General features: G+C 36.9%; 1 protein-coding gene across 1 annotated transcript in view; it reads left to right on the top strand.

The window, feature by feature from the left end:
- The window catches only part of STK39 (serine/threonine kinase 39), a 264,879-nt gene that overhangs the window by 122,084 nt on the left and 125,298 nt on the right, over window positions 1–17,497 (top strand). The gene's annotated exons all lie outside the window — the stretch shown is intronic.

Genomic DNA, 17,497 nt, shown 5'->3' with positions numbered 1-17,497 from the left:
ATTTTCCCAGGGTTGTTGAAACAGCAGTTGTGTTGGAATTAGGAAGTGAACATTTAAAATTTTGACTACACACATTGGGAAATGCTAACTGGATTTGTCAATGGTGGTGGTATTGGTGCTGGAGGAGGGGTCACTATTGAGTGAGTGATTCTTTGGCTTTTTACCCACAGTTTAGGAAAGTATAAAATGTTTTCTTTATGTGTGGCCAAAGGACGTAGTCACTGTGAATAGTGTCACAGTAGCTGTTACCATTTACGGTGGATTCATGAAGAATGTGAAAACCAATGCAATTCCCACAGTTTGGGTTTTATTCACATGTATTTTAATTTTACTATTCAATATAACTATAAGGCAAACAAAGGGCCAGATATTTCACAGGGCAGTCTGTATGTTACAAAGTTGAACATAGGAGCATAGACATGAAGTGGGTTTTTTTAAGGTCAAGTAGTGAGTCACTGAGTCCAGATTTCCTTTGATGGCAACTCCCTGATAAGAAATGTTCAAGATAATTCCACATCTAAGTGCTTTACAGAGGCTGACAGACAGAGATGGTACTTGCCATGCACTGAGCATAATTATTCCAGTGTCTTTTAGGACAGATGCTTTTTTCTTTCAAGTATATACATGGTAAGTGAGATGAAACACTGGAAAGCTCCAGATTCCCAAAAAGCTTTCCTGTAGCCAGCTGTATTACAGAATAGCCCCTGAGTTTAAGACCTAAGAGTTTTTAAAAGACCAATTCACCACGCGGTGAAGTTATTTATCTGGGAATCAGAATCAGAAAAAAGCAAGACGCTTACAATATTTGAGAGTAAAGCCTGAGGATGAAATCACAGTCACCCTCTGATTTTCAATTTAATATCCATGAAGTTAACTAATGATTATTTTTAAAGTACTTTATAAGTAGTGCCATTAATGCTAAATAAATGCTTATGGTAATATAACTAACTCAGATAATTTTTAAAATTTAAAGCCATTTCATATGAAACAGCTGCCATTCTGCAAGTCACTCATCTATTATAAAAATAGCAGATCATCAAAACTATTTCTTGATTATTATTGAGTGAGTTTTATATTATCATGTATCCTACATAATTCTGGATTACAGTAAAGCTTTAATTCAGGTGCAGCTTAATCTGGAATATAATCTATTCTTTTAAATTTTGGTTCTAACATATATAATCAATAGGAGAATAATAGTAATAGCTCATCTTTATTGAGCTTAAACTAGACGAAATTCTGTGCTAAGTCCTTGATTGACATTTTCTCATTGAATCATTATAGGATTCTTATAAGGCAGGTACTAATACATCTCCATACTGTAGATATGGAAACTGAGTGCATAGAATGTAAGTAATTTATCTGGAGTCTCAGAGGTGGTTTGTATTAGATTGGGGATATGTACAAAGGCAGTCTGATTCTAAAGCTAGTGTTTTAAAATATGCAATCCTGCGTTCACACTGAGTATTGTTACTTTAAAAATACATTGGAGTCTTGATATATACTGCTCAAAATCTGTATACTGGGATTGCAAGGCAAGACTGCCTTGAACAAAACCCTCATTGATCTTTAAAGGAAGATAGAATTCTTATCTTAAATTTCAGTGCTAAAGTGAGGTTCTAGAATAAATATAGCCCTTCAGTAGGACACAGCCAATTTCAAATCTCCCAGAATTGGAGTCATTACTCACACATAGTCTTGCCTTTTTGGTTATGAATCCTGCAAACCCTGGCTTTAAAATCTCAATTAAATGTGTACAGCTCCACACAATCCTTTTAAAATACACGATTGTTTTTTCCTGGAGATGTAAGCTCTAAGAAATGGTGTTTGCTGATTTAGAATGTTCCCTTTAATTTTCTGGGTTTTATGGCTGCACCTTGTCAGTCCAAGCTTACATTTGAAATTGATTTACAAGCACAGACTCTCTTTCCCAAGACCCTTTATTTCTCTTCCAGTTAGATCACATCCACTGTGAGGATTTTCTGAAGTGTGCCCACTGAAAGAAGGGCATAGTCTGCCTTTTGGAGGCCTGATCTGCTGACTTTGTTGTATAAAATGACTTCAAGGTACCTGCATGGGCTGGAGCTGGTTTGCAGTTTGCTGAATCATTGAGTTATGCTGTACCTAAGGGAGCAGAGGACTTGTTTTGTTCCCAGTGAACACTGGGTTGGAAGAGAGTGTGGGGAATCTGAAGTTCATCGGAATGAGTAGAGTGGCCTGAGTTCTCTTTCATTCTTGAATTAACAAATACTCTGGCAATAACTGGAGGTTATAATGAAGAAGCACTTTGAAAATCTAGCCTGCCTACCACTGCCAGAATCATCTTTTTGAAACTGTTTTTCACATTTATCTGCCCGATAATGAACATACTATCTTAGTTTTACTCATTTTAACCCCAAAAGGCAACATATTATGCAGTTCTTTGCCTTCCTTTTTTTTTTTACCGAAAATATTTCCATGTCTATGCAACCTTTCCCATTCTTCTTTATTGCTACTTAATAGTCTATTGATTATAATTTATGTAACCAGTTCCTTACTGTTGGGCATCTGCGTGTTTCCAGACTTTTGTAATCACAAGCATTGCTTCATTAATTATTCTTGTATACTTGTCATTTTGCATGTGTTTAAGTTTTCCTGTAGGATAAATAAACAACTAATGGAGGATCAAAGGATGTGTGCATATGTAATTTTGGTAGATATTGCCAAATTTTCTTCTAAAACATCATGGTTTCTCAAACCCTCATCTCCCACTGCTCTTTAGTCAGAATGCTAAATTTCAACTAAACTAATTAGGAGCCCTAATTAGTGGCCCTGGAAAATATGATACAGATTTTCACCTGTTTTCTGAATTTCTGAAAATATTACTTTCTTTTAGTCCATTCTATATCTTTATAAATCTTCCCCAAACACACAGGAAACTCCTCTCTCTTATGGGCCCACAACTTCTCAGTTTATGCTGCTTTTCTTGTCTGAGTTTTTATGGCCTGTACATACTGTACTCATGTAGAAACTTCATCTTACACTACTTGCAACTTAATTGTTTCTTTTGCAGTGTCTGGCCTTCTCATCAGAATTATCAACTGTTTGAGAGCTCTTTGCTTTCTTTTTCTTATTTTATATTCCTTCTTAATGCCTTTGACAGTACTTTGCACATTGTAGGATTTTTTTCTTAATCCTAAGGAAAATAGCTTTATTGTTTTGGTAAACAAAACAAAACAAAACAAAACCCCACATGCTTATTATGAGGGAAAAAAAGATATAGAATAGTGCCAGATATGTAAAACTCCCCAAAATATCACTACCCAGACATAACTACTCTTGACATTTTGTTCCACGCCCTTCCAGTTATCTCTTTATGAATATATATACACATATTAAGTTAGATGTGTACAGTTTTACATATGACCTCACACTGTTCCAGCTGTTAGATACCTTGCTTTTCAGTAAAAGACTTAGATCTTTCCCCATCTCAGCTAATACTGTTCTCTATGATTTTTAATGGCTACATACTGGTTGTTTCTATACACAAACCAGTGCTGAACTCATTGACATTTGTGGTGTATACTTTTCTATTTGAGTTAATGTATCTATTGGCACTAGTGCAATTATCTCTTGTATAGTCTTAGACATGAAAGAGTTGTGTTAGGAATGGGCACATGTCATGGTGTTTCAGAAAAGCTCCGCAGTCAGACCAGCAAAAAACCAAGCACTAACTCAGAGAGAAGGAGAACTCAGGTTTCTTATACACAGTCCCAGAGGAGCTAGTGCTCTGAAGATCTGGGTTAAGAGCACAGTTGCAACATTCCTTATATACAGGAATTTTACACAAGCTGATTGGTTAGTTTGAACTAAGACCGTTACAAATGGCAGGAGTTGCTATGCAAACAGTAACATTGGTAGAAGGATGGGAGTTGTTATTGATTACTGGCTGGTACAAAGTGATACAAATTGTTTCAGGAAGCGGGAGCTGCCAGGGGTACAATGTGCTATAAGAAACAGGATCTGCTAGGGTATAAACAGTTACATTTACAAGTCTAGCAATGTGCAAGTGAGCTCTTACAAGAGCTCCTGCATACAGCAAGCATATTTACAGAAGCAGAAGAGAGAGCCGGTTAGCATTTTGAATTATATTTTTCTTCATTTTCCTCTTCAGTGGGATCTAAGCAAGTACTTATAAAAGAGAAAAAAAGTTTACAAAAGTGTTGAGTACTTTTAGGTGGAATTCTGTCAAATTCTCGTAGTTAGCTGTGGCCTTCAGTAACAGTAATCAGTCATCAAAAAGTACCGAGAAATTTTATTACATAAGTAAAAGGAAAAAAGTCTTAAAGAGATACTCTAGGAGAAGTAACCTTTGCATGTATTCATGAGGATAAAGATGAATCATTGCTTTCTTCCTTTTATCCTGCTGGGCGGCAACTACCTGTCTTTCTCCTTTCCCAAACAAGTTTGGAAAGCTTGTCTAATTTAGGATATTATAAAAGCATTTTCTCTCCTGCCAAGGTACAGAGGAGAATAATCTTGCTTTCTTTTTTTTAGAGAACAGTTTGCTTAGGGAAGTACACACTAACAAAAGCTCCTACAGCTGGGGGCTATTTTGAAACCCACTTGAAACATTTTGGTGTGTTCGTTTCTTTACTACTCCACTTTATTTCAGAAAAGATTTTAGATGGTTTACTAAGATGCAAGCAATGGGCTGGATAAAATTTATTTGATAGATGAGAAAAGGGGGGTAAAGAGAAAATAAGGATAAGAAAGTAAAAGAAAGCCAGGAGTAAGGTTAGTTCACAAAATGCACATGAAATATGAAGTTGCCATCTTTGGAGTTCCACAAAGGTTGAATATGGGCAATTTTCTGTGATTTGACCACAATATTAAGTTCTTTGTACTGGCTTCAGGTGAACCTCAAATCTGGCTCTGAGCCAGCATTATGGGATGGTAGCCTCATCACTGTTATGATTAGAACAGAAGAAGTCCAAATATTCTTGATATTTAGGCCAAAGAGAAGATTCACCTAGAGAAGAGATTAAAATTTAGACAGTATCATCTCATGATCCCAGGAAATCACAGCTGGGAGGGCCTCGAGGGGCTGTCCTATTAACCCTCTTAGGATTGTGTGAGGCCTTGTAATTGTATGGTGCACTGGAAGGGTCTCTGCGGACTGCTGAGTCTGCATGTGACTCTGACCTTGTCAGTTGCTTAAACTCTCAATGCAATTTCCTTGTGTACCAAATAAGAATAAGGATTGATTTTTATTTCATAAGGCTGTTATGAGGATTAAATAAGAGAATGCAAGGGAGGGGAATACAAATCAAAACCACAGTGAGATACTACTTTATACCCACTTGGTTGGCCATAATCAAAAAAGACAGATAATAATAAGTGAAGATGTGGAGAAATTGGAACCTTCATATGTTGCTGGTGGGAATGTAAAATGGCGTATCTGCTTTGGAAAAAAGTCTGGCAGTTCCTCAAAATGTTAACATATGACTCAGAAATTCCACTCCTATGTATATACTGAGGAGAAAATACCACAACTTGTACACGAATGTTCACAGCATCATTATTCATAAGAGCCAAAAGTAGAAACAATTAAAATATCATCAACTAATGAATGGAAGAAGGGGTATTATGTTGCATGATTCTATTTATATAAAATGTCTAGATTAGGCGAATCCATAGAGACAGAAAGTAGATTAGTGTTTGCCTAGAACCAGAGGCTAGGGGGAAATGAGGAGCAATTGCTAATGGACAAGGGGGTTTCTTTTTGGGGCGATTAAAATTTTTCTAGCATTGATTATGATGATGATTATACAATTCTATGTGAATATGCTAAAAACCATTGACTTGTGCACTTTAAATAGATGTACCTTATGGTAGGTGAATTATATCTCGGTAAAGTTGTATAGATATAAAAATGGTACATTGCAAAGTTCTTAGTATAACGCAATAAGTAGTATACTGTGAAAGTACTCAATAAGTGTAGTTTTTTCTTTTTTATACAAATGATGAAACTGGGGCCCAGATAGGTGAAATGCCTTATCTTGATCATGTGGCTCTGTTGGTCAAAACGAGGCCCTAGTTCTCCTGAAGACCAAATCAGCACACTCCTCCCCTGAGGAGAGCATCTGCAAAGGCTGGCATTATGTTTGCTTTCCCTTCTAATGTGGTCCTCAATTGTTCTGACTTCAGTTGACCTTCGTTTGGTCTTAAACCTTTTCGCTGTAAAGATTTTCAGGTTTCTCAATTTTTGATGCATTAGAAACTGAAATAGTCAGCAAAATTTTTCAATTAGCCATGATAAACTGTTTGAAAAATTGATTCGTGGCCCTGCATGCTATTGACTTTTTAGAGACTGATTAACCCATCTAAGAATTACCCAGGTGCTTTGCTTTTTTCCTTTTTCTCCATGGGGCCTGTCTATGGCCATTTCACTTTTCAAACTTTCCTACTTGAAATAGGTGGGGCAATCAAAAGCAGTGGAGACCCCTGTTTCTTGAGTTTCCTCAGAAGCAAATCTCAAAAGCACTTCATAACTTTGGAATTTGTAGTGTTGGTATGAAGTGAAATTTGGGTTTCCTATTATAATTTTTTTTGTTATGTTTATGTTATGGTATTTAAAAAAATAACTTTGGCCACAGAAAATATGAAGTCAGTATCAACTTGGTATTTTTAATCCAGTGAAACTGACAGGGTTTTAGATAATATGAGTTATATTAGTTTGCTATAGGTTGGTGTTAAGAAACACATAAATTTTCAAAAACCTAAACAATATGTATATTTAACTTTATAAAAAGGTTAGTCCCCTAAAAGTATGTATAGCTGAGGGTTTGACAAATATTGTAAAATGTAAAGTTTCTGAAAATTAGATTTCAGGAATACTTAGGTTTCTAGAATAGCTCTCTCTTTAGAAGCAGTCAGGGAATAAAGTAATTGGACCCCTCTTGGAGCATAAAAGTAGTCACCAAGTAATAAATATTAATACAAAGTTAACAAAGCGATTAACTCTTAACATTAACAGCCCTACTTGTGTTTGGAATAGTAATTTCACTCTGTAGATATTAAAACATACTCTGATGTACTAGGTGATATTGATTATTATCTATTGTTTTTCTGTTGCTATGTAGTGAATCACCCCAAAAGTTAGTGGGTTAACTCCTCGGCAGTCATTTTATTATTATCTCTCATGGTCCTGGAGCATGACTGGGCTCAGCTAGTTAGATCTTGCTTGAGCTATCTAATGTAGTTGCAGCCTTGAGTGACTGGTGACTTCCCGAGGCTAGCTCCACTCACATGGCTGGGGGCAATTGAAGATGGCTGTTGTCTGGCATCTCAACTGGGACAGTTAGCTAGACAACTACATATGGCCTCACCATGTGGTTTTTCTACTTCACAGCATGCTGACTGGGTTCCAAGAGTGAGCTTCCCAAGTGGACCAGGCCGAAACTCTGTGGCCTTTTATGACCTTGCCTGGGAATCTATAGCAAACTAATATAACTCAAATTATCTAAAACCTTGTCAGTTTCACTGGATTAAAAATACCAGCATCACTTCTTCTGTAATTGCAGGCTTACCCAGATTTAAGAGGAGGGAATATAGACTCTACCCATATCAATGAGTTGAGTGTCAGTGACACATTGTCAAAAGAGCCTGTGGGGTGAGAGATCTTGTGATTATGTTGGAAACACAATCCGGGCACTCACTTTTTGAGTAAAAGGCAATAATAGGAGGAGGAGACAAGAAAAGAAATAAAGAGGAAAAGAATCCCATGAGGTTGGTAGTAGAATGGCAATAGCAAGCTACAGACAGCTAAAAGGAGATAAAGGCAGGAGACAGAATAGCTCAGCTGGAGGTGTGGGGAAGGCAGGACAGACAGCTCCTGGTGAAGGGTATCTCTGATGCTTATTGGGCCTATAGTCACAGGAATTATACCTGAGGGTATGCCCTTGACAGTATTCTGGTAAGGAGTACAAGGCATATTAAACAAACACATTCAGCATCTAGAACACAGTAGAGTCACTCTAGTTGCCCTAATAAGCTGGCCAGGATAGCACATGGTAAAGTACAATAGGTGAAGTATCAAAATCATCTTGTGATTGAAATAGATTTCCAATTTTCCTATATGGGAAGTAAACAATAGTAGTGTAAATGATTGTGTAGATCTTGAGTGAAAAAATGGACCCCTACAGTTGTCCTTTGTCACTTCCTCCTTCACTTGCAAAATATATTTATTTTGACTATTAAAATATGTACACTTGATTAAAAAGTCAAATATTTATTGGGTGCTTACAATATTCTACGCATTCTTTAAGGCTGGGATATTTGATTAAAGAGTTAATAAATCTAGTGATTAGTATTGTTCTATACAATTGTTTCACTTACATTTTATGAATTCTGAGAAAGGGTTGGTGTTAGCTTGCTTAGAGGCATCCAGTAAATCATTTAGCCTCTAAAAGACTCCATTTTTTCAGACTATCTTTAATACCCATTTGTACAGTTCTTGTGTTGCAGAAAAGATGCAAAAATCAGATTGGCGAGAAACCAAGCACTCAGAGTTGAACTCAGGTTTATGATGCTGAAGGCGGGGGGTTGGTGGTCCCAGAGGAGCTAGGGCTCTGAAGATCTGGGCCGGAGTTCAGTTGCAACATTCCTTATGTAGAACTTATTTGACATGGGCTGATTGGTTAATTTGTCCTCAGAAGGTTATAAAGCACGGGAGTTGCTATGGGTTGCAGGCAGTTACAAAGAGTTACAAAGCGCAGGAATTGCTATGGGTTGCAGGCAGTTACATTTATTGCTTAGACAGAACAAGAAAAAGGTCAGATGAGTCTTTAGTTAATTTCAAGTATGGCCTATGTAGCAAGCATATCTACAGAGGCAGAACAAAGAGCTGATTAGCCTTTTGAGTGAAAATTCCTCTTCACTTGTAGGTATTGGAAACATGTTTGTGAAATGAAAAGCACATAGGAAACACTTCATAAATACTGAATTTCGGTACCTTTATAGACTGATTCAATCAGGCATTGTAAAGTAGAATCGTGCGACATACTGGTATAAATTCAAGTTTTTGATGATTGCGTTCATTTGTCTCACCAGTCTTAGTTGAACACCTGGAATGTGCCAGTTAGTGTAGCAGGCTCTGGGATTTGAGAATTAACAAGCTGGACAAAGTCTCTGTTCTGTGGAACCTACATGAGGAGAGTCTTTCTCTGTGAAAAAGATCGGAAAATGCATAGGACTTAATGAAAGGTAAAATGGATACATAAGGAAATAGAATCACCTGTGCATTTTCAGACAGGGTACTTATATTGCAGATAGATGTGGTGTGGAAAGGGTTTTAAGTGGCTAAAAAGTAGTCACCAATGATTCAGTAGAGCTGGCATTTTCAAAGAAGTCATCTTTAAGTGCAAAGTATTGCCTGAATAGTTTCGGAGTGCCAAAGGAAATGAAATGGTCTACTTGGTGGTACTTGTCAACTTTAACCCAGGCCAGTGTTAGGAAATCAAGTTTAGTAGGACAAGTAGCATGCAGTAAAAAAGGGTCCTAGAATAATAAGTTAACAGCTTGTCCTTTCCTCTCCCCTGTAGTATTTTGAGCATAATTATATCTATTGCAAGGTTTTTTTCTATGCTCACTGATTTAATGTATACGTATATATGTGTGTGTGTGTGTATACACATATATATTTATAAAAGTATAATTCCGAATATAAGTATGGATAAGATCTCATAAGGAAGTTTATCTTTAACTCAGACATTATATCATTAATACTTTAAATCTCATTATAACATTGTAACCTGAGTGTGACATCCTTCTTCCTGTATGGAGATCTTAGAGAAAAATTATGGCCTGATGCCATCTCCATCTATTCATTTGTTATCAGGGTTCATAATAATGATCTCAAATATCCAAAAATAGCTATATTAGGCCACATATTTCTGAGAAAATAAGTATGCAGCAGGTTTTTAAACTCCATTTATTTGAATATAGTTAACAATGATTCATTCTTCCTGAGTTGTCGAAGCTGAGGACATAACCAGTTTTTGTTTTTTCCAGAGTAGAATTCAGTACAAATCAGCAATTTTTGAACACATACTGAATTTTGGGTACTGGACTAAGAGTTTTACATACATTGTCTCATTCGCCCTCATAATAACTTGTTGGGGTAGTATTATCACTCAGTTTTACAGATGAAGAAACCGAGACTTGGGCTACATAATAAAGTCTAGTTAGTGGTCAAGTTGGAATTTAATGTCAAGTATGTCCGATGCAAAAGACTTTTTATTGGTAATCGCTATGTTGTACTGTAGAAGAATTCTAATATTGTCCTTGTTCTCTTCCTTATTTCCTAAGTTTTCTATAATAAATATGAATCAATTTTATAATTCAGAAATATCAACCAATATAATTTAAAATGTGTTGTGATATAGTTAGATTAGAAAAAGTATTTTTTTGTGTGGTATGAAAAACATAAGACTACATGAACCTGAACACTATATCCCTATGTTTAGCAATTAAGTAGATTTTATAATTAATATTTAAAATGAAATGCAACAGACAAGTATTGTAAGTATTAAGGTTTCTGTTTCAGTTATTTTTCTTGGGAAGATAGCACCTATTGATTTAAGATCTTTAGTCCTAGATTCTAAATTGATTTTATTTCATTGTCAACATGATTAGGGGATTGTCTTTTGACAAGGAAAAGAAAAGTGTGCTCTTTATTTTCATAGGCATTTATATCCATAGACTAGGGGAGGACTCGAAAACCACAATTGAGCATCAGGATAAATGCTATGATGAAATTGCACAGAGTGCTGGGGCATATAGAGGAGGGCAGAGAGTGAGGTGGACAAGGACTTAATCAAGGACATGGTGCTTTAGTTGTCCTGTGCAAGATATCTGGCAGTCTTCCTTCTCCAGAGGCAAGGAAGCTTATTTCAAGTGGTGGGGAGGTGGGGGGGTGGAGGGGGGGACCAGCACGGTCAAATACTTGGAAATGTATTGGAAGAACAGTTGTTTGTATGACTGAAGCAGAGGGAAGATATTCAGAGGTGAAGCTATAGGGATAAGCAGGAGCCAGAACAAAAAATATCTCTGTCTCTTGAGGAGTTTAAGTCTTTTTAGTTTTTAGTTTTTGTTTTTCCTGAAAACTCTGAGGGAACTGCGATAAGGTTTTAAGCAGAGATGTGTGACGATGTAGTTTGTCTTTCAAAAGACTACCCAGGCAGTAGAGTGGAGACCCAGGACTGGGAGTGGCAGCTAGGTTGGTAGCCTGGTGTGCAGTCCAGATGAGGATTAGTGGAGAGCTTAGGTAGAACAGGCAGATATTAGGCAGAAGAGATATTTGGGGAAAAGAATTGACATGACTAAGGTTTTGAAAGCTTTTCATGAGGATAGGAGATTTCGAGAAAAGCTGAGGTTGATGTCCTTCCTGCTTTCTGACAGACACTGGAAGGTGGGAAGGAACTTTTACTGGGGTAGATGCTGAATGTTCTGAATGTGTTGGGCTTGAGGTGCTCATGGGAAGCCAAATGGAGATGTAGAGTAGACAAGAGTATATGTATGAAAATAATGGGATGGTTCGGCCTGGAGAAGGGAACATGGACTCCTCAGCACAAGAATGATAACTACCCCTTGACTCAAGTACTAATGATCCATTTCTGTATTTTCTAGGTACCTTCTGCCTTTCTGTTCTTAGTTATCTATAAGTTAGCCAATGGACCCTTATTGAGATTAGGCAGAAAAAGAGAAAGATGGTGGTACGCAAATGTATTTAGTTTTACTACTGATTAGCAGATGCGATGAGAGGATTAGATCCTTAGAAGAGAATCATACCCCACAGTGAGACTTGGATTACTTGTGAAACTCATATATGTGTTGACACGTGCTCTCCCCTACCCCCTACCAAGGACTCTGAAGTTCTGATTTAAAAAATAATTATAATAACCCCAATGAAAATATACAATTGTGTTATTTCTTGTTTTTTGTTTTTTAAAACAGTGAAGGGACAGATATTGCCTTGTTTAGAAAATATATGAATTAGAATATATAATTCTTTAGAATCTTTTACAAGGAAATCTATGTTACTTATTTTGCTGCTCTGGCAATCTCTATTTAATACTAAATCAACTAACAAAAAAGAATTTATGGCTCTTTTCAGTATTGAATTGAATGAAGCACAGTTGAGACACTGCTCCAGAAATAAAACTCCTGTCTGGAGCATTTTTAAATGGGAGCCTTCATCATAGGTTTCATTTATTACTGAGAATTAATTTTCTCAGTGATGTAAAGAATATGAGTGTTATCCCTGAGGAGTGGTTTTTCCTGTTAGCAACGAAGCTCTTATATCATCCTTGTAGTTGAAAAAGCAATGTCTAAATCAGAGCTTGCTTAAGTGGGTATGATGGCCACCTTCTTAAGAGAGACCCTAAAAAGACCTGCCATAGATTTAAGAGTTTGAACCACATATGGATCTTGTTTAGAAACTGTTTTGAATAAATAACTGAAAAAGACATTTTTGAGACAGTGGGACAAGATTGAACATAGGCTGATAATAAATTCTACTGAGGAATTATTGATGATTTTGTTTTTTTGTGAAAATGATACCATGATCGTGTTTTAAAATGTCTTTATCAATTAGAGATGTGTGCTGAAGTTTTTACAAGCAAAATGGTATGATGTCTAAGATTTGCTTTAAAAACACTCAAGTAAAAAGTTGGGATGTAAAGATGAAATTTCAATGGCAGAATTTCAATGGCATAATTGTTGAAGTGGGTGAATAGGTTCGTAATACTATTCTCACCTTATATGCATGTATTAACAGTTCCATTTTTAAAAGGCTTAACATAAGTGAATGTAATGTAATGTACTAGCCAAGAACAGGAGGGAGTCGAAGGTCTGTTTCTTGCCTGTTTTGACACTTCTATGAAATACATGTCACGTTTTCTGCATGGAGAGTGATAATCTTTATGCCTTTCTGACCTACAAATGGAGGAATGTGGCACCACAGCCAGATTGTGTTTTCCATGATAATGACACTGTCCACCCAGGAATTGGGAAGTGTTCTGGGTAGTGCCTATTTCATCCTTCTCAGAGGCTTGAGACTCCATTGGAAATGACCATGAAGAGGATTACTTGTCTCCTCACATTTTTGAGATAGTTGAATGAGTGAGACATGGGATGATAACTTGGGTGGAGTGATCTGTAAAGAGAGGTGGGAGAGGAGAGAATAGAAATTTAAGTAGGCATGTTTCCACATGTAGACCTTGTGATGTAATCACATGCTCTTATTAGTTCAAATGTGTACTGAAATCGGACCCCGCACTCTTTCAAACCAAGGTGTAAGTCTGTGGGTGGTTTTTTCTAACTAAACTCCCATCTGAAGTCTCTGCCCTTTGCAGTCAGCAAGATAATGAAATGAGTTGGTTACAAAGGGAACGTGATTTCAGCAAAGCAGCCTGGAATTGTTTGCTTCTTTGAATTATTCCCTCCATAGTAAGATATTAATGTGTCATCTCAAAGGCATGTGGACCCATCCGTTTTGATCATCATCTTTGCTCTTATTTGGCATTTAGAACTATGCCTTTCCTCTCAGGATCTTCAGATGCTTAGAGGAAGGCCCAGAGTTTTCTTGACACCAGCTGCTGCTTTGCTTAAGCAGGTGGAATAAATTAAGCCCTTTAGTCTCCCTATACTCATCTCTGCTGTGTCACCACAGTGACACGGTCTATGATGGGAAAAGGTAGTGGTTTTTCTGAGGGCATGATAAAATGCCTTTGAGTTGCAGGTTGAGATATCTTGGCCCAGAACTTTCCTGTGTCTTTACGTTTTAGCCTAGGATTACTTATTTATTCATTTGTCCAACTAACATTTCTTAAGTATCTATTATGCATTAGTAGTCTGTATTGGGTGCTGGTTCACAGGGCAAGGTTTTCTGTTCATGGCAGCAAATTTCAATTATTTCCTGGATCTAGGGATTATGAACATGAGGAGCTGAAAGGGTTTCCGGAAGTAATGGGGTCTTAACCTACCTTTCTCCCGTATCCCTTCAACTCTGTGATGCTTTGTCTTGAGCCCCTGATATCCCTCTCCAAGAGGAAATGATGGGAAAAGGATGGGGAGAAGTTCTCTCCTGGTGCAAGGTTTGCTTTTGGCAAAGCTTTTTTTGGAAGGAAGCATAAAAAATGTTATTCATCTATTCAACAAATATATATTTAGTACTTGCTAAATACAAGATATTCTAAATATAAGGACTCAGAATAGATTTAACTACATTCCCCCCACCCCCACCCCAGGACATGTGATTTCCCAGCTCCAGTATTCTTACATGCCTGAACATTTTCTTAATATCTTTGGAATTTTGTAGCAAATACCAGATTAACAAAAACAACAGAATCCATTATTCTGTAAACATAATATAGAAGAACACATGCTCATCTACCTGGCTAAGAAAAACATCAAGTCAGAGCATTAATAAGCATGTACTCCTATCATTACATTTCTTCTGTGTTCAAAAATTTAATGATAGTTTTATTTACTGGACCAATAGTTTATTGCGATGAGTCTTCATTTAAGAATTTGTTGCATAAAAATCTAATATTAAATATTTGGTGACAGAAGGAAATTTAACTTTGGGTGGTGAACACACAATGCAATATACATATGATACATTATTGAATTGTACACTTGAAACCTATTTGATTTCATTAACCAATGTCACCCCAATAATTTAAATAAAAAATATTGGGAATTCTAAATTGTTACTCTTATTTTAGTATATACAGGTGAATATAAGTTGATGTTCTGGTTTCGACCACTCTGTGTTTATTGGTCTTATGTTCTTGTTCTTGTCATGTCAAGGTTTTAGAAATTTTTTGTTTGTTTGTTTAGTTCTTGAAAATTCGTTAGGCAACTCATCTTTTTATCACTCCCTCTCCTCTTGGAAAAGTCACAATCTTTGAAAATTGTTCAGAAGTAGGAAGTGATTACTTTTATGTGCTCTTCTATATACTACCATGTTGTCTGAATTTTTTAAAAGAGGTATGTATGTCTTTAATTTTTAAATACTTGTTTTTTGACTGACAGCATTATACATAATAATGATAAAAATCCAACTGATATACTGGGTGAGGAGGTAGAGGGAATGTTTCTTCTCCACTGCTGATGTTTCTTTAGCAAAACATTCTTGGCTCCTCTTTGCCCAGTGGCTTATCTGGTGAGTTTGGAGGGAAAAATAGGGCATGCGTGGCCCAGCTCCTTCCCCTCCTTTTCTCCTGGAGCCAGCCTGCTCATAGAGGGAGGTGCTCTTGGTCACTACGGCCCTGCCTGTGGGAGGAATGTGCTGGTCATCCTTGCTGGGATCTGGGTAGGTAAGTCTTGTCTAAACCCAGGGGTCAGTTCATCAAGGAAGGCTGCTTGCTCAGTGTTTCAGCCACATTCTCAGATATCACTTTCCTAAGGAATAAGGGTGATATTTTGACCCCTCTATGCTTATTGGTCTTATTCCTAAATTAGTTCAGAACTAGGGAGGGGAGAGGTGTGTTATTTATTGGAGTTCCTTAAAGTATGCAGCACAGTGTGAAAGAAGGCCCCCCTCAACCCAGAAGTTATCACCAACTCCTATAAGGCATCCCAGGAATGCTCTGTGCTTATACAGATGTATCTTTTTATTTTAAATGGCGGTGAATGTTCTGTTTTCTACTAGCATTTTTCACATCCTATATTTTGATAATTTATTCGATACTCGTTCCTGGCCGCATACTATTTCGTAATATGTATTGATTTTACAACCAGAAAGAATAAACGTGCCTCCACTTGAGCCTTACACCCTGATAAACAGTGAGAAACCATAAAGCTCTGCTGCTGGCTGGCAGGGTTAGCAGCTGCTTTCTGTGATTTCTTTTTCATTTGGAAGAGGCATATTATGAATCTCAAGGTGATAAGACTTGGTCCTTGATAATGGAGGGCATGCTAGAAATCTTTTATGTGGGCACCTATTTTTGTCAGAGAGCCTATTGCTGTCATTTAACTGGGAACTATAAGCCGAGTAATAGCTAAAATATACCTTTAAGGCAGTTAGTAATAATTTTTTACAAAGAAACTCCTTGGTACTGACATCTAAAAGCTCTTCTAAAATGTTTAAAAAAAAATGAAAGGTTTGCATAAATGTGTATATTTTAAAAATCAGATATCTTATGAAATTATAATATTATAAATATTTTCTGTATTATAGTCTGTGTAAGAATCTCAGAGTCTGGATGCCATTTCTATTCTACAAAACTCTGCATTTTGCTACCTTTCATGGGTCATTATACTCTAAGCAGATTTAGTTCTCGCAAAAATGTTTTCCAAGGTGGTGGTGGTGATTCTGTTTCTCGGCTTTAACATGAGTGATGTTTAAACACTAACCCCTAACCTTTGTGTTATGTGTTCCTACAAGGTAAGAATCCAGTTTGTATTAAGTTATGGTAGTTCATATCCTCTTAGTTTTTTGTTTTATTGTCCTTTCTGTTCAATTCTCTTTTTTATTTCATCTGAGGACATTAACATAGACCAAAAATAAGTGGATGCTGTTATTGGTATTGCTCTTCTGTTAGCTAATTTGCCTTTTGTTTTTTTAACACCAATAGTGAGGCTGCTGGATTTACTGTGTGTATCAATCCGGCTTCAACCAGAAAAACAGAACCAATAGGAGATATATATATATATATGTATGTATGTATAAAAAGATTTATTGCAAAGAATTGACTTATGTGATTATGGGGGCAGGCTAGGCAAGTTTGAAATCTGTAGGGCACGTGGTCAGGAAGGGTGCAATTTCTTCAGAGAAGCCTCAGTTTAGCCGTTAAGGCATTTCAACTGATTTAATCAGGCCAACCCAGATTATTGAGAATAATATTTCGTGTTTAAAGTCAATTATAGACTTCAGTCATATCTACTAAATGCCTTCACAGCAATGCCTGGATTAGTATTTGCTTGAATAACTGTGGACTGTAGCATAGCCCAGTTGACACCCCAAACTGACCAGCACAGTGTGTTTCTCTGTTGCTTGTTAGAATTCCTCCGGTCCTAATAGTTATTTATGCTGCCTGCCTGGAGTCATGTTCAGTTGGCTGTGTGCTTTTCTTTCTCATCCACCCCTCCTTTTTCTGCAATTAACTTAGTAACTTATTGCTGTATCCAGAGCAGCTTCCACTCTGTTCCAATGCCAAACATTTCTCTTTCTTTTCTTTGATTTTACATGAAGTGTGTTTTCTCATTTGTGTTATTTATTTAACCAGGACAGAACATGCCCACTGTTTTCTTTATTAGCTAAAGTTGCAGGTCAGCTCGGCACCCATTCCAGCTGAAGCTTTAGTTCTCAAAGGCAATAGTCCCAAAATTGGATGCTGTTTTCCTGGATTCTAGCTGTTGTCATTGTTCTTTGTCACCCTAAATTGGGGAAATGCCATATTGGAGATTTGATAGGACTAAAACAGAATAAAGAATCTAATTACTTCTC

This window comes from Pteropus medius, unplaced genomic scaffold (assembly GCF_902729225.1).
Source record: "Pteropus medius unplaced genomic scaffold, Ma_sr-lr_union100, whole genome shotgun sequence".
Taxonomy (NCBI): domain Eukaryota; kingdom Metazoa; phylum Chordata; class Mammalia; order Chiroptera; family Pteropodidae; genus Pteropus; species Pteropus medius.
This window is presented reverse-complemented; position numbering and strand designations above follow the sequence as displayed.